Here is a 25,363-nt window from a genome sequence, read left to right as displayed (position 1 = left end):
TACTATTAATTATTATTCTAGATGTTTAACTTAAATTATGAATCTTCGCTTGTGTTCGACGCGTTTTAAAAAAAATAGTTTCATTGTTGACGATTACTTGGCGGGTTATACCTTTCGATGTGGATGGTAATAATATTATTTATCATTCGATGGTGGTCTATCTTGACCCATAAACGCGTTTCAATGATTTTTAATTGTTATTTAAGTAATTGCGGGATTAAGGGGCACTAGGATCAAATTTCAGGGGACTGAACATCCTTAGTACTCCTGCAGTGAATTTCATCAATACACTATTTTATGAGTACCCTTGACAGCTAAATAACTATACAAATCGAAATCTCTCGGATTTTTCGTTATCGCTCGTATATATATATGATAAGTAGCCAAGTAGGTACACATTAAACATGGATATATAGTATATACAATATACATACTAGATTCGTAGGTACATATATATATAATAAACGAAATTGTTATCATCCCTCGAACGGAATCTCTATGTATATAATGGTATACAATAGATTTGAGTATAAACATATTATAATATGGTTTAACAAACATTTCATGCAAGAATTTTATTTCATTAGTAACTGATAAGTATATGATTATTTAGTATTTACCAACTTTGAAACTATATTTCACACGAATGACTAATGCAGTTTAATTTTTTTTTTAAATATATTTAGAACTTTCAGCATACAACTTTTATAGTTCGACAATAATAATTACAATGACTAATATAGTTATATCATAATATTGTGAACACACAGATAGTTTACATAATAATAAGCTGCAATTTGCACGTTTTCAGTAATAAAATGTCATATTATTACTACCAATAATATTATTTATGTAAACCAAGAATGATGATACTATCTTCATAATTATACCTATTGTATTTATGATCTGTGGTACTTACCATCACTTATCAGTATAATTTCTTATCACAAATTTTACACTTTGAACAATTTTTTTTGGCAACACACGGTACGGCGAGCACTTGATTTGTCGTGACACACGCCGGTTGAGAACCACTGATGTAAATGCTTATGCCGGCCGAGTAAAAATAAGTAACAATACATAACAACACATTATATTATGCGGACCAGTGCGGTTCGTATTAAAACTAAAATAATAATAATAAATAAACTTAAACGCGTGTGACGTAAAACTAAATCGAATTTTATACATCATTCCTAATAACAATAATATTGTAATGCCCGCAGTCACATTGCATGTATATATATACCAGCTGCATGCCTAATAATAATAATAATAATACATCGTTGGTATACGGTGTGGCAGGACCGCGGTCGTGGTCGTTGTCGCCCGTGGTCATCGATGCTATAGGTCCGTCGGGCCGGGGTCGAGCTGCTCGCGAGCGCGCGCGCGCGCCCCGATAAATTATTACACGCGGATTAGCCGGAAGGGGTTTCGGTCCGTCCGCGCCCTCCGCCTCGGCCACTCCGTCTGCGCGTACATTATTATTATAATGCGCTACGAGATACGCGCGGTTCGGTTAATTGATCTCCAACAGCAGGTCCCGCCGCCCACACCGCGTTGTTATTAAAATTCTTTGTTATTTTTTTCTTCTCATCCATACGTCGCGCGCACCCGATAAAATATATATTATTATTATTACACACCACCGTCACCACCACGGTATATACATTATAATACTACGGTACAGGTATAAAACATAATGTTATTATCGTCTATACCTATTTAGATTTTATTATTATTATCATTATTATTACACGACGGAATGCCACCCTTCTGCTGCTGTTGACGAGACGGAGGCGGCGCACATGGAGATTTTGGCCAACTCGAAAATATTTCGAATACCTGAACGCCGCCGTCGCGGGTGTACTTACGTTTTTTTTTTTTTTTCAAATACGTATACCCGACACACGATATTATATTGTATGTTATATATTATTATTATTATTGATACGTCTTATGTAAATTATAATAATGTAATATACGGTAGTGAGATGTGCGCTCGGGAGTCCGAAAACGATTTACCGTATTATTATTAATCGTTATTAAGAGATAAAACTAAGGTACGTACAATATATTATCATCATTATCATTATTATTGTTCCGTACAGTTGTAAAGTCACGCCACACACTGTTATTAAATAATTTTATCCTAGCGCGTTTCGTAATTTATATTTCGTATATATAATAATACAAATGTAACGCATATCGAAATGGACGTTCTGGGAAAACGATCGGCAACTGTTGTATTATAATGAAATATATAGGTAGATACCAGATAACCGGGTTTAATATATAATGTCCGTGGACAGGTCACATACGGTAGTCAGACGCACTCAGTGTGCGTTTTCAGGCGGAAAATACGAAATGGTGTTTTAAAGTTTCACCATTTACCACGTAGGTATACTATATATATTATATTATATAATATACATTAACGACCTCTGGATTTTCGGATCTATCTTGCATAGCATGTTTGTTTTTCTTGATCTCAAGCCGTCTCAGCTGATTTTCAAAGTATTATATTATTTAATCCGTCGCAGTAGCAGTACCGACTGAAATTCCTAAACTATACATATAACTATAATTATATACGACACTGGTGGAGTTGTACGTGAGGTTAGAGGAACTAAGCCCTCTCGAAAATAAAATTACAGACACCTAAAATCCTCACCGCTCAATATACTCGATACAATGAATAACGTGGCGTCTGTAATGTGTTTATATATGTTTGTATACAATTTATTAATTAATAATATTCAAAAACTGCAGTAGGTATAATATTGTAAATTCGTGTAAATTCGTGTAAATTATATATTTTATTCAAGCCCGTTAATTTTAATTTTTCCTACGAGTCATACGATATCATACCTTATTCGTGCAAATAATAAAGTTTATGCAAAAATAGAACCCTCCAGTTTCACGACTTAATCCTCTCCAAATGATGAGTTTACCGAGCTCCACTTATGACTATATAATATAACACCGTACATCATCGTAGGTTAGTTCGCGGTTAATGGTTACACACTTATACGGGTACCTATGCAACCACGAAGTCGGTTTACCGGCAGTTAGTTATATACGCATATACGATATGTATGTGTGTAATCTAGTAAGGGTTTTTAGAGCCTTTTAAATAATAATTTTAAACGCAAGTATAGGGACTTTCAGAAAATAAAGCTCAAATAATGAGCTCCTACTCATACAATTTATCGGAACCTATTGCAAAATTGTATATTGATATTACATGGTTTAGTATTACTAGTGTAATTATTTAGAGTCATCCGGATTTTCTTATATAGTGTACTTATAGGTTGTTGTTGGCCCAGAACTCTTGAACTTGACACGGTGTGTCTTTTATATTTTAGTGTTAATTTGATATTATAATTAATTACGTGTATATGTATGTACGTGGATGACCGTAATATAATATGTCCAGTAAAAGCATATTAGTATAATATATTACTGATAATCTATTTTTATGTTACTGTTTTGTAATGGTGTCACGTATCGCAACTTTAACTCGTTGCATAATATACGATGCATGATGGATTTGTCAAATTTCGTTCGCAAATATTTATTCAATAAAAAAATTTTGTCTGATTGTAGAGAGGAACGGTGGCAGGTTCTATCGTTTTAGGTTTTTATAGGCCTGTTGTTTTTAAAATGTTTTTATTTATCTTAGTTACATCGGCTTCTAGGCCGTTATAGTTCTAATCCACGTTATAATTATCACATCAAATTGTTTACGTTAAAGTTAGTTCTTATATTAAGTTGTATGACTAATTCCCTGAGGAAATGGAGTTGATGTTTGATTTGAGGTCTGGTTGTGTGTGCTTCTCCTAGTCTATATAGGTAGGTATGTCGAGTGTATTTCTCGAGTTTTCTGGCTTAAGGCATAATTCTTTATTCATTATGTGTTTCACTGTAATTTATTCCACTCTACATAAGCGCGCTCAATCGTCTGTTTTCATATTCATAGAAGTATTGAAAATAAGCGTGAGCTGCACCTCCATATCTCTCGTGCGAAAAATGTCGTCAGCGCGTACTGTTATATGTTATCCCTGCGTGATTTTTTAATTTCATTCCCGTTCATTTAACGGTCCGACGAATTTTATTATTTCCCGTGCCCACATATTATATCGTTATAATATCATATTATTACCATTACGCACCGTACGCGCGCGAGTTTTACGATCTCAGTCCATGAAGTATATACATATATTATACAGGTACAGACACACACAATATAATAATATAATATACATCGAATATAGCAAACGGCCAACGGCTAATATACGTCCGACGTACGTCCGTTCCGGTTATAATAACGTTACGGACGCGTGTAGGTACTCGAATTATATGCATAATATACAAAATATGTGTGTTTACGTGTGACGGCGCGACTTACACACTCACATGCATGCACATTCATATTAAGTCTGACGCGTCTCAACCCCGTAATTATAAAACCCTCCTATATACATAATATACCTGCTGCGACAGCAGAAATAACCTAACCTATATGTATAAAAACATTAAAAACATACTATATATAATATGACACACACGCTCGTCTTGTCCCACTCTTCTGACGCGTATCCCGCGGTGTGAACGTCGCACATCAACTCGTACCCGTATATATAAGTAGGTACACGCGATGATGCACCGCTATATAGGTTTCTCGGTTACAAAAATATTTCATCATTATTATTATTATCATACTTGAAGTTATATTATATTATTATACGTCATTTGACCCTGCTAGTTACAGCGTCATCCCGACGTGCAATGCCTCTGCTGCTGCAGCCGCGATGCATCCACATCCTGCAGCAGTTTTTAACGCGCAACGTAAACACTGCACGTCAGCTGTTAAGGCGTGCGCATCATCTTAGAGTATCTATTACGTGAAATGTAAATCTATTGATGAATAATGAATATATACAACAGTCTTTTGTTATAAATACATAATAGTAAAGTTAAAGTTGATAAACGCTCCCACATATCTATGTATTGTTTGCCTCCGAGTGTGAGAGTTTCTATATATATATATATAGGTGAGGACCGTGGGGTTTTTTTTTAATACGTATATCCAGCACACTGCAGTAACTAGTTAAAAAGTTCATTTTTTTCTTAAACTCAGCAACCTTAACATAATCAATATCCTATAATATATAGATGCACTCATGCAGCATTTGGATCAAACTCAAACACCATCATATAGGATTTAAGATTTTTATAACTCAATTAAATGCGAAAAATGTAACCTTTATGGCCATTGTTAATTAAGGTTTAAAATCAATAAAAAAAAATTAATATTACCAACCTATATAGTTTATTTCGAGTTGGGAAGAATTTTCAAAAATTGTTTACTGAACATAAAGCCATAATTAAGCCTTATAATAATGGTCAGTGCTGCATTACAATATATGATTACCCTTAACGTCTTTTTTCATCTTCGTTTTTTGAATATTGTTGTTGCAGTGCTATTGTTGTGTTGCCTATAGCCAGTGTAACATTTTGTGGAAGTTTAAAACCTAAGTTTGACGAAACGTTCTATAGATATACATTTCAAACGATTTTTTTGAAAAACTTGTATGGTATTAAACGATTTTAATTTCTGTAAAAACAAAATATATACATATAAACTCTTCAGCGCGTGCCTTTCAGTTCACAATAGGTGGAATACATAGTTGTTTCCTAGTCGTTATAATATGTGTTAGCGGTTTATAATATATTATGTGTACTCTTTGGCGTGAAAACAAAATTCGCTCAATCGACTTGGTGTATAGATGTAATAGCAAGATATAATCGTATAATCCGTTGGTACCTATATAATAACGAAGAATACACACACACACACAACACACACATATGCATATACATGTAAATATATCTAAGGAGATAGAAACAGGTTTTTTGTAAAAAGCATAGTAGGTAGGTAGTGATGGGTTTCTTCGTTTTATTTTTTTATTTTTTTGTCATTTAAAATGTGTTTATCTCGCGAAGGTTTCAAATGGCGGTAAGACTAATAGCCGTACAGTATAAACGCGTTATCGTCGTTTCACCATCGAACGATTCTCGATCTTTTCGTGTCATCTCATAGACCATAGTCCTGCAGCAGGCTCTTCCACGCACACTTAATAACAACAATATAATGTATAATACCTATATACTATTATATATATATAATATATAATATATATATATATATATATATATATATGCCTACACGCAAAGTATAAATCGCGCGCGTAGGCAGGCGTAGATAAATAGGTGTGTGTCCTTATGATAATAATATAATATATGCGTGTGCAGTGTACCTACTTATAACGTAGGTACATAATATTGTACGTATAATACGATTGTCGTATGTCGAAGCTACACTTGTGCGCAAATGACTCCAAAACTATCACACGAAACTGTTTATCGAGTTTAGTCTATTGCAATAGAGTATCCAGGGAGGGGTATTAGTTGGTGTACCCCTCATCGTTAATAAACAATACAAAAAAAGTTCACTAATAATAATAAATCATTTTGAGATAAAATTTCTCAAAAATTAAATCCCCCGAAAAAAATTCTGTACACGCCTCTGCAGAATAAGATAATTAGATAATTTATTAATAAGATAATTACTATTTTTTAGATCATGCAGGACTGTTCATCATCGACGCAGTGACTCGCTCGCTCTGAATACTTCCCGTAGTAGATATCTGTATATAAGGCGAAATCGTAGTACATTGTTATCATTATATTATGATTAGAAGTCAGCGGTGGCCGTGGGTTAGGTAAGGTTACTGTGTAATATACTAATACAATGTTATAAAATATATAAACGACCACAATGTCAACCTACCTGATAATAATAATAATAATAATAATTTTGGTATATTCGTATATCGTCAATTGTCACGTCAAAACGACACAAGCGATAATAAAATTATGTATAATATAAAAATATAATATACCCACTTTGTAGATAACTGCAATAATAACTATATATATGCGCATAGGTGTACGAGAGATGACTGCTGACGGAATATCGTCGTAAATGCTTATTGAGTTTATCTAGAATTGTAAAACGTTGATTATTATCGTACGCTGCGGTGGACATGTGTGTTTGCGCGTGCACATCACACTTATTGTGTGCGGATTTACATATATTATTATATTATTATTATTAATATTTAAACTACCGCGGCGGTCGGGCTAAAACTGACCTACGGTAAGGTTTACACTACGGTCTATGCATCGAGCGAGTCCGTTGGCACGGTCGCCACCGATATTTAAATTTTATTCAAATGAACGCCCTCTTCCTCCCTCCCTATCTACCCCGGTCATCTGCATCCGTGGTCGCACCGCGGCGGCCGTATTTATACGTTCGATGGATATATAATAATATTATTTATGTACTTATACGTCATATATATGTGTGTGTGTGTGTGTGCGAGAAGTACATAATTTAATATTATATGTGTTATATATACATATTGTGGTGGGGTAGAGTTCAGGGAGGTGGACGGGTCAGGGAGGAGGAGATAGTACGCGTAGAACCGGTGCAAGTGCATAAAACATCATTATAAATTATAATATATACAATATTATCATATATAATATTTTATTTACATACGTATATCATTATAAAATATACACGTGTATATATATGTACCTAAACTGTTTATCAAGCGCGTGCGCGAGTGTGTGTGTAATTGTTTGACCTAGATCCGTTGTCTGCATACGGAAATGGGAAGGGCTTTCGTTTGTTAATAATAATAATAATATGTTTCCCGGTACCCCGCTGTTGTCTTAGGGTGTAGTATTTAAAAGTCCGATCTCGTTCACCGTATATTAAATCGTCGTCGCGTGTACCTACGTATTACAATTATTATTACATATACAAAGTAAAGCACTCGGGCTCGGTGCAGCGGATCCGAGTGCAGGTTCTCTCCGCCGCCATTGCAGATATATTATTAATTATTATATTATGTCATGACCGCATCACTCACGTTTATATATTATTATTATTATTGTAATTTTTAAATATTACCAATAGCATAATTATATAGGTACAGTGCCGTTCATCTCTGCTATACACAACACTGTGTATAATAATTCACCAAAAATCTTATTTATTGCGGTTATGACTTAAGTAATCTCAATTATTGTTTTTATGTCTATTTGCTAGATGTAACAGAGTTGGTGTTTACAATTTAACAATTTAGATGGGTTATCATATTTAATAATGACCGCACTCCCAATATCAATTATGTCAATTCGACACTGATAAATAGACTATCGTGTATACATCACATTATTATTGTATGCGTAGCGCGCGTATCCGGTATTATATATTTAAACAAAATAAGTAATTAATTATTACGTGCCGATTGGATATAACATAATATATATATATATATATATACGTTTAAGTTATTAAAATCGCACTTCAACCCCCTTTTTAATGTGCCATTAATTATTTGATTATGGAACGCTGGTTCCCCGGGCTATGTTGAGGGGGGTTTAAAAATCCTCGCTCACTTATCTTCTCCCGCGCGCGCGTTACGCATAATACATTATTATTGTTTTAGCGTGATAATAATACGAACATGTAATAATAATAATAATTGCCTGCAACGTCTTGTCGATAATTATTAATAATTACAATACTATCACGTCTCTAATTAGCTTTTGCGAATAAATAATATTACTGACTAGACATGTACCTGGACACTCTGTGCTTTATGGGATTGATGGGAACAAATTGAAAGACTAATTCGATATCATCGGCAAATCGAACGCGGTGTTCGAGAACCGCGGTGGCCATAACAACAATATGGTGATAATCGCAATGATTAGAGTGCAAATTGCTAGTATCCACTTCTAATATTATGTATTAAATTTCAAAAACCACCGTCATATCTTGAACCTCTTTATTATATATTTCAATAACGACAGATAAAGTGTGCGTTTAGGCTAATATTTAAAGTACTTCTCTAAAATTCAACTTTATTTACACGATTTACATGTAAAGGTACAATCAATTTATTATGTTCAATACGAAATTTATCGTAACAAATCGAAAACTTGAATATATAGTGAGGCGTTCTCCTATAACAGTAGTTTGTAAAATTCTTATTTTCATCGCACGACTGACCATCAACGATTACCTATTTAATATTATACCTACCCCCTCTTGGTTTAGTTTTTTATTTATAAAAAACGTGAAAATATCTACGTTCACCACTGCATATAGTTATATTGCATACTATGAAGACAAGCTGCAGCGGTGATGGGGTTTCCTCGGTGAAAACTCTGATATATTCCTAAAATATTCCTCAGATACTTCAGAATATATTTTATCGCATCATATTTTATTGCATGTTTTTAGTTTTTTATTGCTTATCCATCTTACACATACAAATAATTGGATACATTTAGGTTTAGTATTATAGGTAGTGTTTGAAGTATGAAATATTTCATTTGAAATATTTCATTTTGAAATATTTCACTACATGGTGAAATATTTCACAAAAACGTGAAACATTGTATTTTTTTTTTTAAACAAATTATAACGATTGTTATTTATCAATTATTAATAGTACAGACAGTACAGTCCATGAGTTCTTGGTATAATCATTGTTATTAATGCAATGAGTGCCGTGGTTGACATATTATACTATTTATACTATATTAGGGTCTTGTTTTCGGCTGTTTATAGCAAAAATTGTTTCAGTAGTATTAAATTATAAAAGTAAATTATAACAACTTTTTACTTTATACATAAAAATAAAACTTATTTAAAAAAAAACAAAATTTATTAAAATACTGAAATATTTCATTGAAATATTTCATGAAATATTTCATTTTTTTAAATTTCATGAAATTTTCAAACACTAATTATAGGTATAGTATATTATTATAACACAAAAACATTTGTCTGATTTATCAATAATCACGGACCACGACTATTGTACGCAAACTATACAAACTTAATTAAAATATATAAAAATAATAAATTTTACCTTAAGGGCGTCGCCCGTCGGTGCTAATTTCTCCACGACTAAATAGAATTCGAAAATCGTATTTTATATTTTAGTTTTCAACAAAATGTTTAATACTTTGTCAATAATTAACTGCTCGATACTTAAAGCTGAATCTTCACTTTGAATAGTACTAGAAACATATATTTAAAAAAATAACAATTATTATTGTGCATTATTCGAATGCATATTATTATTTTAGCTTTTATAATTAGAATTTTTTTTTTTAAACTTAATTGTGTCAATACACCAAGTTGCAATGTTTATTACAATTTACGATTTATATATAAAAATTATAATTAGTTGACAGTAAATAGTTGAAAATTTAATAAGGGAATAGGAGGAGTGATGGGGGCTGGGAATTTGGATATTAGAGAAGTTAGAGCAAAATTTAAATTTTGAAAATAGGTCTTTGATCCATCAACCTGCGCTCTCTAGTTTTAACGAAACCTCCGACTATGTATCTACAGGGTGTGAGAGTTTTCTTGTACCATATTATTATTTTGCTTTGTGCAAAAAACCTATACCCTGCTTCGGCTGAAAACAAAACTCTTACCCGATGTAAACCCCACAGTGATGAGTGATGACAATAATAATATAATATAGTATATTCGTTATGTTTTGTTTCTAATAATATTATACATTTACCTATATATATGAGACGGAGTCGACCTTATAATGTAAAGGATCATAGCAGGATCAGGAGTCGTGTGGCGATACGCGTTTAATTTACGGCATGCTGAGCACGTATAATATATTTATTGGCGCGCGTCGTCGCGGGAGCTGCGCAAACGGTCGCCGCGCTCGACCGATAATCAAAACGAGCAGTAAAATTAGATTAGCGAAAGGCAATCCGCGGCCGACAGGTTCGCTGGCCTAACACAATTCGCTTCTTAATTACGACCTCAGTCGGAACACCATAATAATATGATATATATCATACGTCACGTGCATGACATAACATTATATTATGTGTAAGGTTCGTGTAATATATAGGTATAGGCATATGGGTAATCGCGGTATATATTGGTACAACTACGGTTCGCGCGCGGTTCATACCACTACGCGGTGGTCACGTGTCCTATATCGCCCATTCGGTCACGGATTTCGAAATAAATATATGAACAGTGATTATACATAACTGAGGTAGTATATTATAGAATCTATAGGGTGGTCTTTATTATTTGAGTTTAGAAATTTGAAGTAGAGGCCTCCAAATTCTCGTATTATATGTTTAAAAATATAATGTGTATACAATTTGGTCGAGATTGATTAATGCTCGATGTCTAAGACGTTCCCTAAGAAAGTTGATTATTTGATATTAGGGTAGTTTTTTGGTTTTTCATCTCAAAAAATATTCTATTTCCTATAATAACCTTTCATTATAACTAATCTTATTTCTTAGAAAAAATGTTTTATCCAAATGAGCTCGCATCTATTGATTTACAAAAACATTAAAAATGAAAATAATGTGCGCCATCACAATAGGTACACAACTGCAGACCATAATATAACGCGTGTATCACAATAATATTATTAAAACGTTGCCGTAGTAATTATTATTATTATTATTGTTATTATGTACAAACATTTGGTTCGTTCATATTAAAGAGGTGCACGCTCGATCCGATGGGTTTGGTTTCTCTGACAACAAGCGTGTAACATGTTGGACGTGTGTATAATATGTAAAGTCCCGAGGACTCGATTTCTTTTTTTTTTCCCCGCAGTCCGATAGGAATATTATCGAGTTTTTTCTTCCTATCGCGGTCGTGCGTGTGTGTGTGTAATCGCGTTGGTAAGTACGCGTTGAACGCATTTACCGTAAATCAGCGTCGGGCAGTCGTTTAGAAAAAAAAAAAAAACGGGTATATAAGGTCATTATTGTATCGCGACGATCGGGGTGTGTATTCGAAACGGTTTTCAACAGGTTTAGCGTGCAGGCGAATATACCGTGTGTGTGTTTGTTGTAGTGGACGGGTATATAGCAAAGTGCAAACTGTGCGGTGCCCGGGAGCCGGTGAAAAAAATATATAAAAAAAACCGGCTCTGTCGACAGCGGCTGCGGCGATGCAGTCCGGTCGCCAAAAGTATCTCTACACGCGCATGTGTGAGCGTTTTCTTTACACGTGTATTTATTGCGTGATATCATACGGCCGTGGAACTTTGAGGAGTCCGCTGGAACGAAATATACCGCTAAATCGGAGTTCCTCCCACGAAAAACTGTATCCTGTCCGTGGTTACTGGTTAGGTACCTAACCGTGACGGAGTTCGCATGCTATACGCAGTGCCGCCGCATACAGTCTTGATCTCGATGCCGACGGAAGTGACCGTATAATTCGTCTTCTTCTTCTTCTTCTCCACGGGCTCAAAACAAAACATTTAAGTCTTTAGCCACCTCCGAATAATATATTCTGAACCATCGGCCGTGTCAAACCACTTTTCTCCCGTTTTCTTGTGGGTGTCTTGCCAAACCGCAGTTTTCCAGTGGGAGCTATATCCATCATGTAGCCATGTAGTAGGACGTCATATGCACGCCATACGTGCCCAGTCCATTCGCTTACCTTTCGCTACTAAGAAACAGGAGAATTTAGGATTTATTCGTATAATATTACGAAACTCAATAATATAAAAACCGATAGTAATAATTTAGATTTCCGAAAACACACTCTAGAAAACAAATCGGATCTGAAATTAGTGCTCCATAATTACGTTTTATTTCACTCGTAATACAAGTACGACCAGTGCTGGATCTTGAACTCGGCATCAGGGGTGCAGCTGTGTGAAAAAGAAAACTTTGGGGCCTAAAATACTTGCTAGCTGTTATGAAAAAAACAAGTTTATTATAAATCACAATTATAAAAAATTTTAAATTAATCTTCAGCTGTCTAAACAATCCAAATAATAATATTTAATAACACATAAAATATATTAACCTGCATACGCCTCTGCATGTGCTGTTACGTTTATACCGTCCAAGATGTCTTAATATTGAAGGTTAAACTATTGTCTTCTCGTTTGCATCGACTCGTTCAGCTATTAAATTGCATCCTTTTCACCTGTACAAATGTTCTGAAATCCTGACGGTGATATGGCGGGGGCTTAATTAAAAGTCTCATCGCAAAGTTTTTATTGCAAAAGTCACTGAGAAACATGTCATTAGATCGTCGCCTCATTCGAGACTCCCACGTTTGTGATCATAATAATATTGACAGTCGCGAGGAGTAGTACTAAGTGTGAAAAACCAAAAAAAAATCTATCATATTTTTTATGTAACCCGAATGCTAAGGTAACTTGGGTGTACCACGTCGAGATGAACATCTCAAAAATTATTATTTATTTCATTATTTTGGCCAACGTAAAACTATTGGCGAGTGTACTCCTTTACAAGGTTTTTTTTTTCTATATTATATTCAAACATCTATACATTTTTTGAAAATTAAAAAAATTAAAAATATACACAACAACTTGTCTGTCATAGAACAATTTTGCGCGTCAGTTAGCTGCTCGAACTTGTTGACCGTAAATGATTAGAAGTCGTGCTCCAAGTTGGAATGAAATGTGTGTTTCCCACCATTGCCACAGTGGTTGTCTAAAAAATTACGTTTACAATGAGTGTACATGTTTGCACTAAGAAAAAAAAAATTATAATTTATTTTAATCGGTCGTTGGTCCTATCGCACTTATAAAACGTTTTTAAATGCAAACCGAGAGGGTTCACGTGGATCCTGACAATCAATCAAATTGTTTTTAAGACTACGGATATATTATATATTTATATATGAAAAAGGTAAAAATTAAATCTTATACATTCGGGACGTCCCCTCCGCCGGATTATGCTTCGCAACAGGTCTCGGTTGTTCTTTTCCGTCGTCGTCTTCTTCTTCATAGTAATTATAATTTTTTATTTTCGTTATCATTACTATTATCGTCATGACGGTGTGCGCGGTCGTCATCATCTACACCGTTCGTCGAACATCAAACAAGCACCGTCTATAATAATAATAATAATAACACGGACGAGGTATAATAAAACTATACGCGAGAACCGCATCGCCGAGTCCAGCAATGTCCCGCAGGACGAATGCCGCGCGTGTCGGGAAGAACCATCACACCCACACACCCACACGGGTATAATATACTATTATATAGATATAGATATAACACACACACACACACACACACACACACACACACACACACACACACACACACACACGCACGCACGTCTCGCCGCCGCCGTTAATAATTTCCAGCAACCGACCCCGGGGACCGATATAGCTGACAATTTGTCCGGTGGCCAATTCTCCAGACGCACGCCGCGGAGAAACGACGATATTATAAATTATTACTATTATTATTATTATAGTCGTCGTCGTCGTCGCATTTATTGTTTGCCGGGTGGGCGAGTATGACGTGCAGTATAATATACGCGCGCACACCTACCCCACTCGCACTTGCGCGTATATTATTATTATTATTGGGATCGCCACCGAAGTTTCTGCGGCCACCGTTGTCGTTGTTGATGTTATTGTACGTATGCGAGTGTATTACATGGGTGGGGTGACCGTGGGGGTGGGTAATAATATTGGTTTCGGCTGTAGTCGTGTAGTATAATTGGCGGTGCAAGCTACGATGTTGTTATATATATAAATATATCGATCGAGAGTCGCTTGCCGCTCCTATATTTCATGTAATGCGAAAAACCGATGTTTCCTGCACCAACCTGCCGCCACGGAATAAGTTCGTTTGGCGTGTGTGTTTCGGGTGTGGTTCGAGACATAACGACGATATTGTTAGCTGCTCGTGATATATAGTCGTTTTGTAATATTATTTCACTGAAACAATACGCGCGTGACTACGTTATTTGGCTCGGACAGAAAAAAAAAAAAATGAAAAACGTACCAAAAGTTTGATTACGTACAACAGTCAGTTCTGTTGCCAACAGTCGATTGAGTCGATTTGTGCCGCAAAAGTCTTGAAAATCCTCACCTGTAATTAAAAATCAACAGACATTTTTTGTCACCGAATTATAATAATAAAATGTGATTTGTCTCATTATTATAATATTATATATTCATAAGCTGATATCGATTATAAAATGTTATCATGTGATGCATAAACAAAATCTATAAAACCGAGTAGGTATGTCTAAATCTGCACTGCCATCATATTTATGATGCAGATGGATGGGGGTAAATGTATAGATGATTTTTAAGCATAATATTATCATTTTCACGTTTTAGACGGGACTTTAGCGCCTCTGCATCTACCTACTATGCAGTTGTGACCTATAGACATATAAACCTTTTATTGTTTGCAACGACAATAATGATATGTTATGTCCAAATCAGCAATATTGTCGTGTATACAATATTATAACACAAGATGGCCGTCATCGAACCTTATGCAGCCTACGCGTTGCTTTCCAAAAATATCGAAAATTTTCGATTTTCATACAATAATTGTATATATATAAAGTATAAACACATTTTATATATAATTTAATATTATATACGTTCGTCGTTAGTTCGTAATGACATTCGAGTTAGAAAATTGATTTTCGTGTCCTTCAATAAAAAATTTCCGTCATCGAAGCGATCGCTGGTTATACCACAAGTGCAGTGCACCAGTCAAGTGCCGGGCAAACAAACGCCGGTGAACATAATAAAATATATTATTATTCGGATAGACCCTATTGACGGGTGCGTCGAAAACATCTCGACATTTTTCGCTGTCTCGTGTGAAATTTATTGCTCGCCCCCTCGAAAAGTTGTCGGCATTTTGCATTAATTGCTCGGTATATTGAATGTGGCTATACTACACGTGGTGTTCACCTAGACCTTCGACCATAATATATTATTTACGAGTAGTTTGCTGGTGCTCTAAACGAGAGTGAAATATAATATGATATGATATTTTTTTTTTTTTTTTATTAAGAGAAAAGCCTCGATAACGTGACCATTGGCTTATTTTTACATCAAATGACGACTTAAATTAAATTGTACAGTTCAGTATCTTTCAAAAATAAAATTATGTTTATGATATTGTATAGCTATTAAACAAAACAAAAAAAAACGATTCCGAAAATGAATTCGTCAAATATTAATAATTACCGTGCATTACACGACCAGTGCAGATAGAGTTTTCTTTTGCAATAAGTTTTTTAGGGGTAAATTTTAAATTTATTTGTAAGTATGGTCCATTTTCTCAAGGCGAAAAGACGTATTTAAATTATCCATACGAGAATCCAAGATACCTGCTACTGCAGGGTTGCCATCACCAACACTAAACTTCATGGTCTGAAGCCTGCAGTCGGTCGTATTGCAAGTTATAATAATAATAGATTAATACGTTTTTGATGGTTTGTACCTATAATGGAACACGATTAGCATAGTGATTAAAGTCGACGAGACTATATTATTATATTGTTACACAGCGATACTTTCGACAGGAGACAAGAAGGGTGATATTGCAGTTCATTTCCCGGGCATAACTGCACTCGATACAATAAAGTATACGTATATACAGATGATCAGACCTCCCTTTTGTCTTGAAAACATCACAATTCCCTGCAGTGAGACATGCATATTGGGCCTGACAGTGTATCATCGTTAATATATCACAGGGGCAGAGCTTTGAGAGAGTTGACATATTTGTTGCTTTTAGATATAATGGACTAGCTATATATTATGAGAATAAACAGACTACGATATACATATCTACACTCGTCCTGATGCTCGTAATAATTCAGATTGGTTTATCAGTTATTCACACATGCGCAGTAATAACCATAAGTCTCTATAGATTTTCAGTGCACGCAAAAAATGCACCAAATCAAACACACAGGCAAAACGGGTATGGCTACATCCATATGGTATATTATATGATCAAAGAATGTGTATACCTATACTTGTGTATACATGCGTGCAATATGTATGTACATTGCAGTTATATATAGGTCATACCATAATAATACGATACGCGTGTCATAACCGCGCGAGAGGATATTATATACCTATAGAATGGGTGTCGGCGGATCACATACATACATATATATATATATCATAACGTGTTACAATGCAATTTGTACGACTCGCTGCAGCTGCCCGCACCCGGACCCGACCGGAGGATTTCCGAGAACGGACCTATATAAATGAACAGGAAAAGAACGAGAAAAGAACAGAAGAATATGAAGAAGAAGAGGAAGAAGGCGTAAGGGCACGTCCGGCGGCGAGGCCGGTAATGGCAATTTCACGGACGGATTCGCACTGCGCGTTGCGGTCATACGCGCTAACGCTTGTGTGTGGTCAACCATCCAGCGTGCGGGTTCACGTTTAGTCAGACAAAAACGGCGTCTGCGTGCGGGCGTGTGTTCTGATGTATATATATATGTAAGTACGTGTTTGTGTCGCAGACGTCCCTTTTCGGCACCTCTGTGCAGCCGAGGCTCGGAAAAGCTTTCGAAGAACAATAGTGGACCGCCGAGACGTCATTATATTGTACACCTGTTTCCCGCGGTCATAATAAATCATTATGTATTGTTTTAACGCGCGCCAGGTGTTTTTGCCCTCCACATCGGTAGTGGACATACACTGCAGTACCAATATTATACCAGCTAGCGTAAGCTCACCCCCATTTTAGCATTTAACATCGAATTTATTAAATATTAATATAAGGTTTTCGGAGCTTTCAAATATTTACCTCTACTTTACCCAGGGACCATGTCTATTCATGGTCTTTAACCATAATATTATTCTAAAATTCTTGAGAATTTACGTAGTACGACTGTCTTAGAAGTTTCTCCTGTCGCGAATTAAACTTATATTTTTCAAAAGAACTCAACATATTGTATAATGTTCCTTAAAATATCGAATCTAGAATTTATCACTCATAGACCATATTTTTTATAAATTGTCAATTTTTATATGTTGTTATGAATTACTTTTATTTTAAAATTTCCATTCGGCAGCCCCCACATATTATATTATCATTAATTCACAAACTTAAATAAAACCATATAGGTACTCGTTCGAATTTTGATTTTGATACGCCAAGATGTGCAGAAAATCAAGCACCGGTCGTTTGAAAACAGAAGTTTATGTCTCAACAGGGCAAAATCAAGAACAGATAGTCTTTGAGTATATATTATTTTAAAAATCTCACTGTGCGAACTGCAATGCATCGTCGGAGAAGAAATATTGGGGAGGGGGGAGGGGGGAGCGCGTTTGGTCAATCACTCTGTATTGTGTTATACTACCACGTGCCTATATATATATATATATATACAGAGAGACTACATCGCGGTATTCGTCTGCACTGTTATATTATTACGTAGGTATACTCTAAAACAATACTTATACGTATAGTCGTTTATTGTTATTGTTATATTGTGGCGTGTACTTGACGTTGTATTATTACATTATTGTCATTAGGTATAATATTATAATTTACGCGCATAGTGCACTGCGCAGGTGCACCACCTGCGTGAGAGTGATGGCTGACCGTGTTATATTGGTCGCCGTAAAACGTAATACTTCGCGCGTACCTACCTCTAATATCATATTCCAAATTATATTCTTATTGTGATTTAGGTGCGAGGCTAATATCGCCAGTCGACGACAGTAATCTAATTGACTAAATAGATCGAGTCAAAAGTCGAAAAATGTATATTAATGTAATGTGTATAATGACGCGTGACCGTAATCAGAACGATAAAATATTATAACAATAACGATATTATGTGCAGTGCCCGTGCGATATGATTTTTCGCCATTTCCCGTGCGATTTTCCTCGTGCTGCAGTGTGGCGGTGGGTTTACTATTCTCGTGACGAAACCGTCGTGATTCGAAAATGGCCGTCGGCACGTTATACATTCGGCGGACTTAAGGCATACGTGTAGGTATACGTATATAATATGTGGGTGGTTGGTGGGCGTGAAATCCCAAAGGTGACGACGACGGCTTATGTCGGCGAGCTTAACGCCGCGCCGGTTGAGATTTTTAGCGAAAGAGAACACCACTGAAGCGGCGGCTTTTTCCCGAATCAAGACGGATTTGATGTGTTTTTTTTATATATATTTATTTTTATTTCCCACAGACGGATAACGAGACAGACACGACAAGCAGTGCTATGATGTCCGCTGTAATCGAGAAATAAAATAATATTATGACTAACAATGATTATTATATTGTGATACCGTACGACCGACACGCCGCGGCCGCTCATCGTTGATCGTCTACAATAGTAAATGGTATTTGATTATTTTAGGTACATATCTTTTTTGTCTGTATTACAATACACTTTCGGAGAACAGCTCAAACATACCGTGTTTCCTCCAAATTTCATCGAAAAATATTTACCTTATATCCAAAATAAGCGACCTGATTTGCCAATATAATTTTTGCGTTCATTTCTGACTTCCGAGTCAATTTTTCCAAGTTCTTACACATAGTAATAAAAAATAAACAAAATGTAGATTTATACATATATTGGTACGGTATGAAATGGACAGAACTGACCAATGCAATAAGTTCCATTGTAATAACAATTTTGAAAAATTTCTTTTTATAAAATTTATAAAATCTTACGCTGTATGTATATTTATAGAATACATTTTTTCATTTTTATTTCTTAAAACTGATTTTTAAATTTTGTACGAACAACTTTTATAGTAAGTACAATCATTTTTCTTAATCAATTAACAGTTTGTGTTTTAGAATATTTAGAATATTTCAAAATATCAATATTTTTTTGGAGTAGATTAATTTAAAACGTAATTAAATTTTTCGAAATAATATTTTTGGGAATTTCCTAACATGAGTATAATATTTCTTGAATTTATTTATTATTCATTTCTATTTTTTACGATTTTTGTCATACGCATTTGATTGGCATAATTTTTCTTTTACCTGATCTTTCTGTATATAAATATTATACTTATAATTTTATATAATATTTGAGAGTAAATTAGTACTTATATAGTTATATATATATATGTATTATAAATGTATAATATGACTGGTATACAGGAACTTCGAGCAATTTACGTGACGTGTACGTACCCTTATGTTATTATTATTGGTATATACACGTAATAAATAAATAAATACACTCACACACACATAATATATAAAACGTACGAGCGTATTAATTCATTTCCGAAAACAATTCACGCTTGGTTTGCCAATCACACCGTATACCGGTCCCGACGTTCTCGACGACGTCTTCGTGGCTACGTTTTTCTACCCCTACGCCGCCGGCCAAAACTATACGTATTATGGCACGCCATACACGCGCGCACACACACATCACCCGTGTACGAAACGTTAAGTCTTTTGTCTCTAGTATGCACATACTAACACACACACACACACACACACAGATATAAGTACTTACCACTACACTCTGCAGATCTCAGCGCGATGTGTTTGCACACAATAATAATAGCGCGAGGCCGTCGTCGTCGACGCAGCTCTCCCTCCCCTAGGGTAGTTTCTATATATTATATTTTGTGTATATTTACTTCGTATTATATCATAGTGGTGCGACGCATTGTCCCGGCTCAGCGGCAGCAGCGGTCCGGAAAGTCTCTGTCAGACACCCGTGGCTGGAGTATAGGTACCTACCTATTTATTGAAAGTGCGGAGGGAGGGGGTGTCCGATTTGTCGAAATTCGAGACGGCGTGGCGGCGGTAACGGTGACGATAATCCTCAATCGTCGAGGAATTACCGTGACTGCTTGCACTCCGCATATAATAATAGTGGGGGAAGTTAAAAGTTATACCCCCCCACCACTGGCTTTTTTGCGACCCTCACAAAACATCTTATTAGTTATTAGCAAAAAGTTATTGTAAAATTTATTATTTTATATAACACTCTCCCTCCTCCACTGAAAATTTCTGGGCACGCCACGCCACTGCAGCTAATACATATTATACATTATCTATACTGCATCAGGGTAGAAATATTAGGTAATTATTTTGCTAGTTTCGTAGTTTTTCATCAGCAAAGAAAAAATCGAAAAAACTCTTTGGTCTTTGGTCTCGCCCTCGCCGATATTATTTTGGCATCGCAGTATTAACATCCGATTGCTTCAAAGTCATGGGACGCGTGTGCGTGGTGCTCGGAAGACACTATACAATAACGGAACGAGTCCGATTAGCGTGGCGGCGCAGTGGGCCTTAAGAGTCTGTTGTCGGTCGTCGTCGTCGTCGTCGAGTCAACCAAATGTCTCAACGTTTTAAAACCGGTATATCGACTAAAAAGTATTTATTTTTTTCCTTCTCCTTCTTTTTCTTCTTTTTCTTCTTCTCTCATATAAGACTACTACCTGCAGTATATATATACACGCGCGTGGTGTGATAGAAAACCCATCGAGAAAACAGTCGGTCAGCCGTCGTACACTACTCACACACATACACATACGCTCATTCGAGTATCTGCATGTGTGTGTGAGTGTGTGTGTATCAAGTTATTTATTTCACGTGTTTTTTCATATATACCTATATTATGTTCCTGTAGAGCTTGTGAAGGTTGCCTAGAATGTCCGAAACGAGTATCTCGAGTGGGCACACCGGTTCACATTATATACATACACTCACACTCGTGTATACTGTATATATATATATACTTATTCGTTGGTTTTTTTTTATGCGCGAGAACGGAGAGGATAAAAAAAATGCTATATACAAATAAAACGCGTTGCGACAACGTTACATTATATTCTATCGGATCAGATATGGAGTTGGCCTATTTATTCAAAAGGAACACGTTTCGGCGCGGTGCGCGGGTGACCTTTTAATTGACGTACACAACAAACTAGTATACATATAGGTACCTATGATATATAGTATATACACAACACACACACACATATATAGTAAGTACGGGGGTCTTTCGCGGCCGTTGCGCAGAGTACGCGATGCGCTACTCATATACGCGCGATTAAACGCGGCGATAACGATATACATAATATTATTATTACGATATCGAGGAGGAAATACGTCATGGTTGTATTATACTACACGTTCAGGACGGTGTGGTATTATGATGGAAAAAAAATAATAATAATAACGAAAGATGTATTATGCGGATAGATACATAATATATCGATAAGTATATACGACGTATTATTTTATATTATTATGGAGAGAGCGAGAGAAAGAGAGAGACATCAACGCGTTAAAATAAAAATACGTAGGTACCTATATATAATGTGTAGTGTATATGTATATGCGTTTCACCATCGTTCTCGCTTATTATTATTATCACTGTACAATAATAATACAACATATAATATTATATTATATCGTACTTGGCGTTTTTTGCAGTATACGTCTCATCTCTCTGGAATTCCCGGCATTGCATGTGTGTAAATAGGATAACTACTCTTTTAACAATTATATTGTAACGACGATTAAAATTTTTTCGATTTTCGACTTATGTAATATTATTTTGTCGAAATCGCGGAAGCATCGCTATAAATCCAAATACTCGTTTGTTTTATGCAGTGGGGCGCGTTGCAGGTATCATATATGGCCCCCGCAAGTGACGGCCAGAAGGACCTCATGGTGCTGGGGCCCGGCGTTAGTGCCAATACTTAATTCAATATATAGAACATATTAGAAAATGTTTCAAAATTAATTGTTATTTAGGATCCGGGCCAAAAATATAATGGTGGGGCAATTATATCATATATTATTATTGTATGTTCCTTTGGTGTCCGCAATAGTGCAATTATTATTTTATATATATATATGGTATACGTGTATGAAAATAAGGACCCGCCCGACTTCGAGCTACTTCCGGTCCCCAGGGGGAAACTCGGAGGATCGGTCGGAGTGAGTATATGCCTGCGGATCAGTGTCCGCAACGCGTCAGTAATGGATACTTTAAAACGAGCATGGTATAATAGGTATGCTACTTGTATATACGTGTATGATGTGGGTGTGTGCGTGTGAGTACAAGATATATATACAACACGTCACGTACTAAGTATAAAGTCTCGCGATTTTCTCGGGGGACAGGACGGCGTGACGGGTACGAAAAAATGCAGCGGAAAACGAGCGGAACTGTATCGGTTTATAATAATATTATTTGAATGTATACTAAAATACGGTTTGTATCGTACATTACACATCTTTTAGGTATTATTATTTTAAGTATCCACCCATGATAGTATCTATATGTATATAATGCGTAGTAAAATTAAAATCCTTAACACAACTATAGAGATCCAAAACCTTTTTATCCACTTTTTTCAACTAAAAATTATATCTTAAGGACCCACGTCTGTTTATATTTAATAAATAAATAGGCCTATTATATATGTGTCTTTGGTTTTATGTGCACCAGTTATTATGACTACTTTATTAGGCCGCAGATGCTATTGCAACTTTTCTTCAACTGTTCAAATATATTGTTTAGTATAAGATTTGAACATTTTCCACGTTAGTTGTTTTTTTTTTTTTTTTGTAGAATTAAAATACTGTTTGAGAAGAGAATAAAATATGAGAATAATTGTGAAATAATGTTAATAACGATAAATTAAAAATACTTCTAACGAAACATTGTTATAAAGTATAGTGCATTTTTTTAATTTTTATTAGGTACTACAATAGAAATAAATTATTGAAGTAGTTTAGCATTGAATTTAGAGAAACCTCCTTAATAATATTCACGACATACCTATGACGATTTTGATTTCGATTTGGCATTTTTAGAATACGATTCGGTTCAATGCAGTTTTTTTTTATCTCAGCGTATAATTGTAACTTAATCGGTTCTGATTGCATAACGTGTAGGGCATAGAGACTTAAGTACAAGATTGTTCGTCATTTTCGTCACATAAAATCTAATTACCTTGTCAACTATAATACATACAATTATTCTAGGCATAATTATCATAGAATGTAGGTAAAACTATAAAAAAAATATAAGCTGATAAGTAAGAATGCACCGCGGAGAACGTTTATTACAGTTGTATCTTTACTCAAATTTCAAATAATATATGATTCGCGGTTATTCACTGCACTTTTATTAAGTACCCACATATTATAAATGCACCGCGCGAATTTTTTAGTGGCATATTATGTAAAATCGTATTTGCATTCCGAACAGAGCCGATTTAAAATGGGTAGTAGATAGATATGATAATATGGCGTTAAAATATTTTAAACGTTTTGATACTAAAATATTATGTACTGCAGCGAGATGCAACCTCTCGCCAATAAAACACTTGTCGAAGTTTTATGTCGCAACTCGCGATGAGGCATCCAAATTGCAGTTGGGCTTCATGGCTTTTTCCTTCGCACGTCTCACGATCTCCACCTATTGTATTGGAAATTCAAGGCATACGATATGATATGGCACACTTGTACGTCACATATTATATCCTCAACCGCGGTATATGGTGTGGTAAATGGTAATAATAATATGGTTGAAAGAGTCCTGAGACCACGCGTACTATAACGACTGAATATTATCCCTATCGCACATCATGAAACATAATATAATATTGTATTATTTTGCAGCCGTAGTTATTGTGCCTCCCAAATCTCTCGATTCTCGATGACCTCTGACCCTGCAAGGATGTGCGTTCTTTCAGTGTCTCCGTTATTTGCCGAGTTCATCACACAGAACCATATAATAATTATTATTGGAAAATACATAACAAAACGTATTAAGCTCAACTCTCCTCAACGCAGAGTCGGGACACGAGGACTCCCGGGTTTGGTGCCTTGCGGCTACAACCGCGGACCTCACATTAGCGCTGTTACCCACCGACCGCCGGCCGCGCGTCGTCTAAGGACCACGAGCACCTGGCGGACTCCCGTTCCCACCGAAGTCGGTATAGAGAGTGCGCCCGTACCGTTAGCTGAGGCTTGCACGTGCCATTCGCCACCCTGGTCGGGTAGCGAGCTATCCTCATCGCTTCCCGTATTTGGTCACGGGCAACCTCCGGTGCATATAGCCCCATCGGCAGGCTGGGTGAGCGCTAAGGGACAGTGTATAATTGAAAACGTTGTTTTCAACAATAAGTCGACTGCCTCGTACTTGTGTGGGGTACAAGTCAAATTATTAGTACTATTGCCCCTATAACATACTTGCCAATTTGGTCTTGAGATTATTTATTTATATATGTCTATGGAGGATATTATATATTATAGGACTATATTACAACACTCATGATAGCGTTTGTGGAAAAATCGGTGAAATTGATAAACCAGTCGATTTCGCTATACACAGAAACACGTCAAAAACAAACTTTAAGATTCGCATAATATTTTATGTCCCAAATTCACTCACATTGTCCTTTTTCTTAT

The 25,363-nt window shown here is 35.6% G+C and overlaps 1 long non-coding RNA gene across 1 annotated transcript in view; it reads right to left on the bottom strand.

The window, feature by feature from the left end:
• Positions 1–1,179, bottom strand: part of LOC149054251 (uncharacterized) — a 45,829-nt gene extending 44,650 nt beyond the window's left edge. The window contains exon 1 of the long non-coding RNA XR_016192308.1: positions 920–1,179. This is a non-coding gene — a long non-coding RNA (uncharacterized LOC149054251). The remainder of the gene's footprint in view (positions 1–919) is intronic.
• Positions 1,180–25,363: the final 24,184 nt, after the last annotated feature.

This window comes from Diuraphis noxia, unplaced genomic scaffold (assembly GCF_037042655.1).
Source record: "Diuraphis noxia isolate RWA-SAM2 unplaced genomic scaffold, SU_Dnox_SAM2 contig0009, whole genome shotgun sequence".
Lineage (NCBI taxonomy): Eukaryota > Metazoa > Arthropoda > Insecta > Hemiptera > Aphididae > Diuraphis > Diuraphis noxia.
Note: the sequence above shows the minus strand (reverse complement) of the source record. Positions and strands in the feature narration are given on the sequence as shown.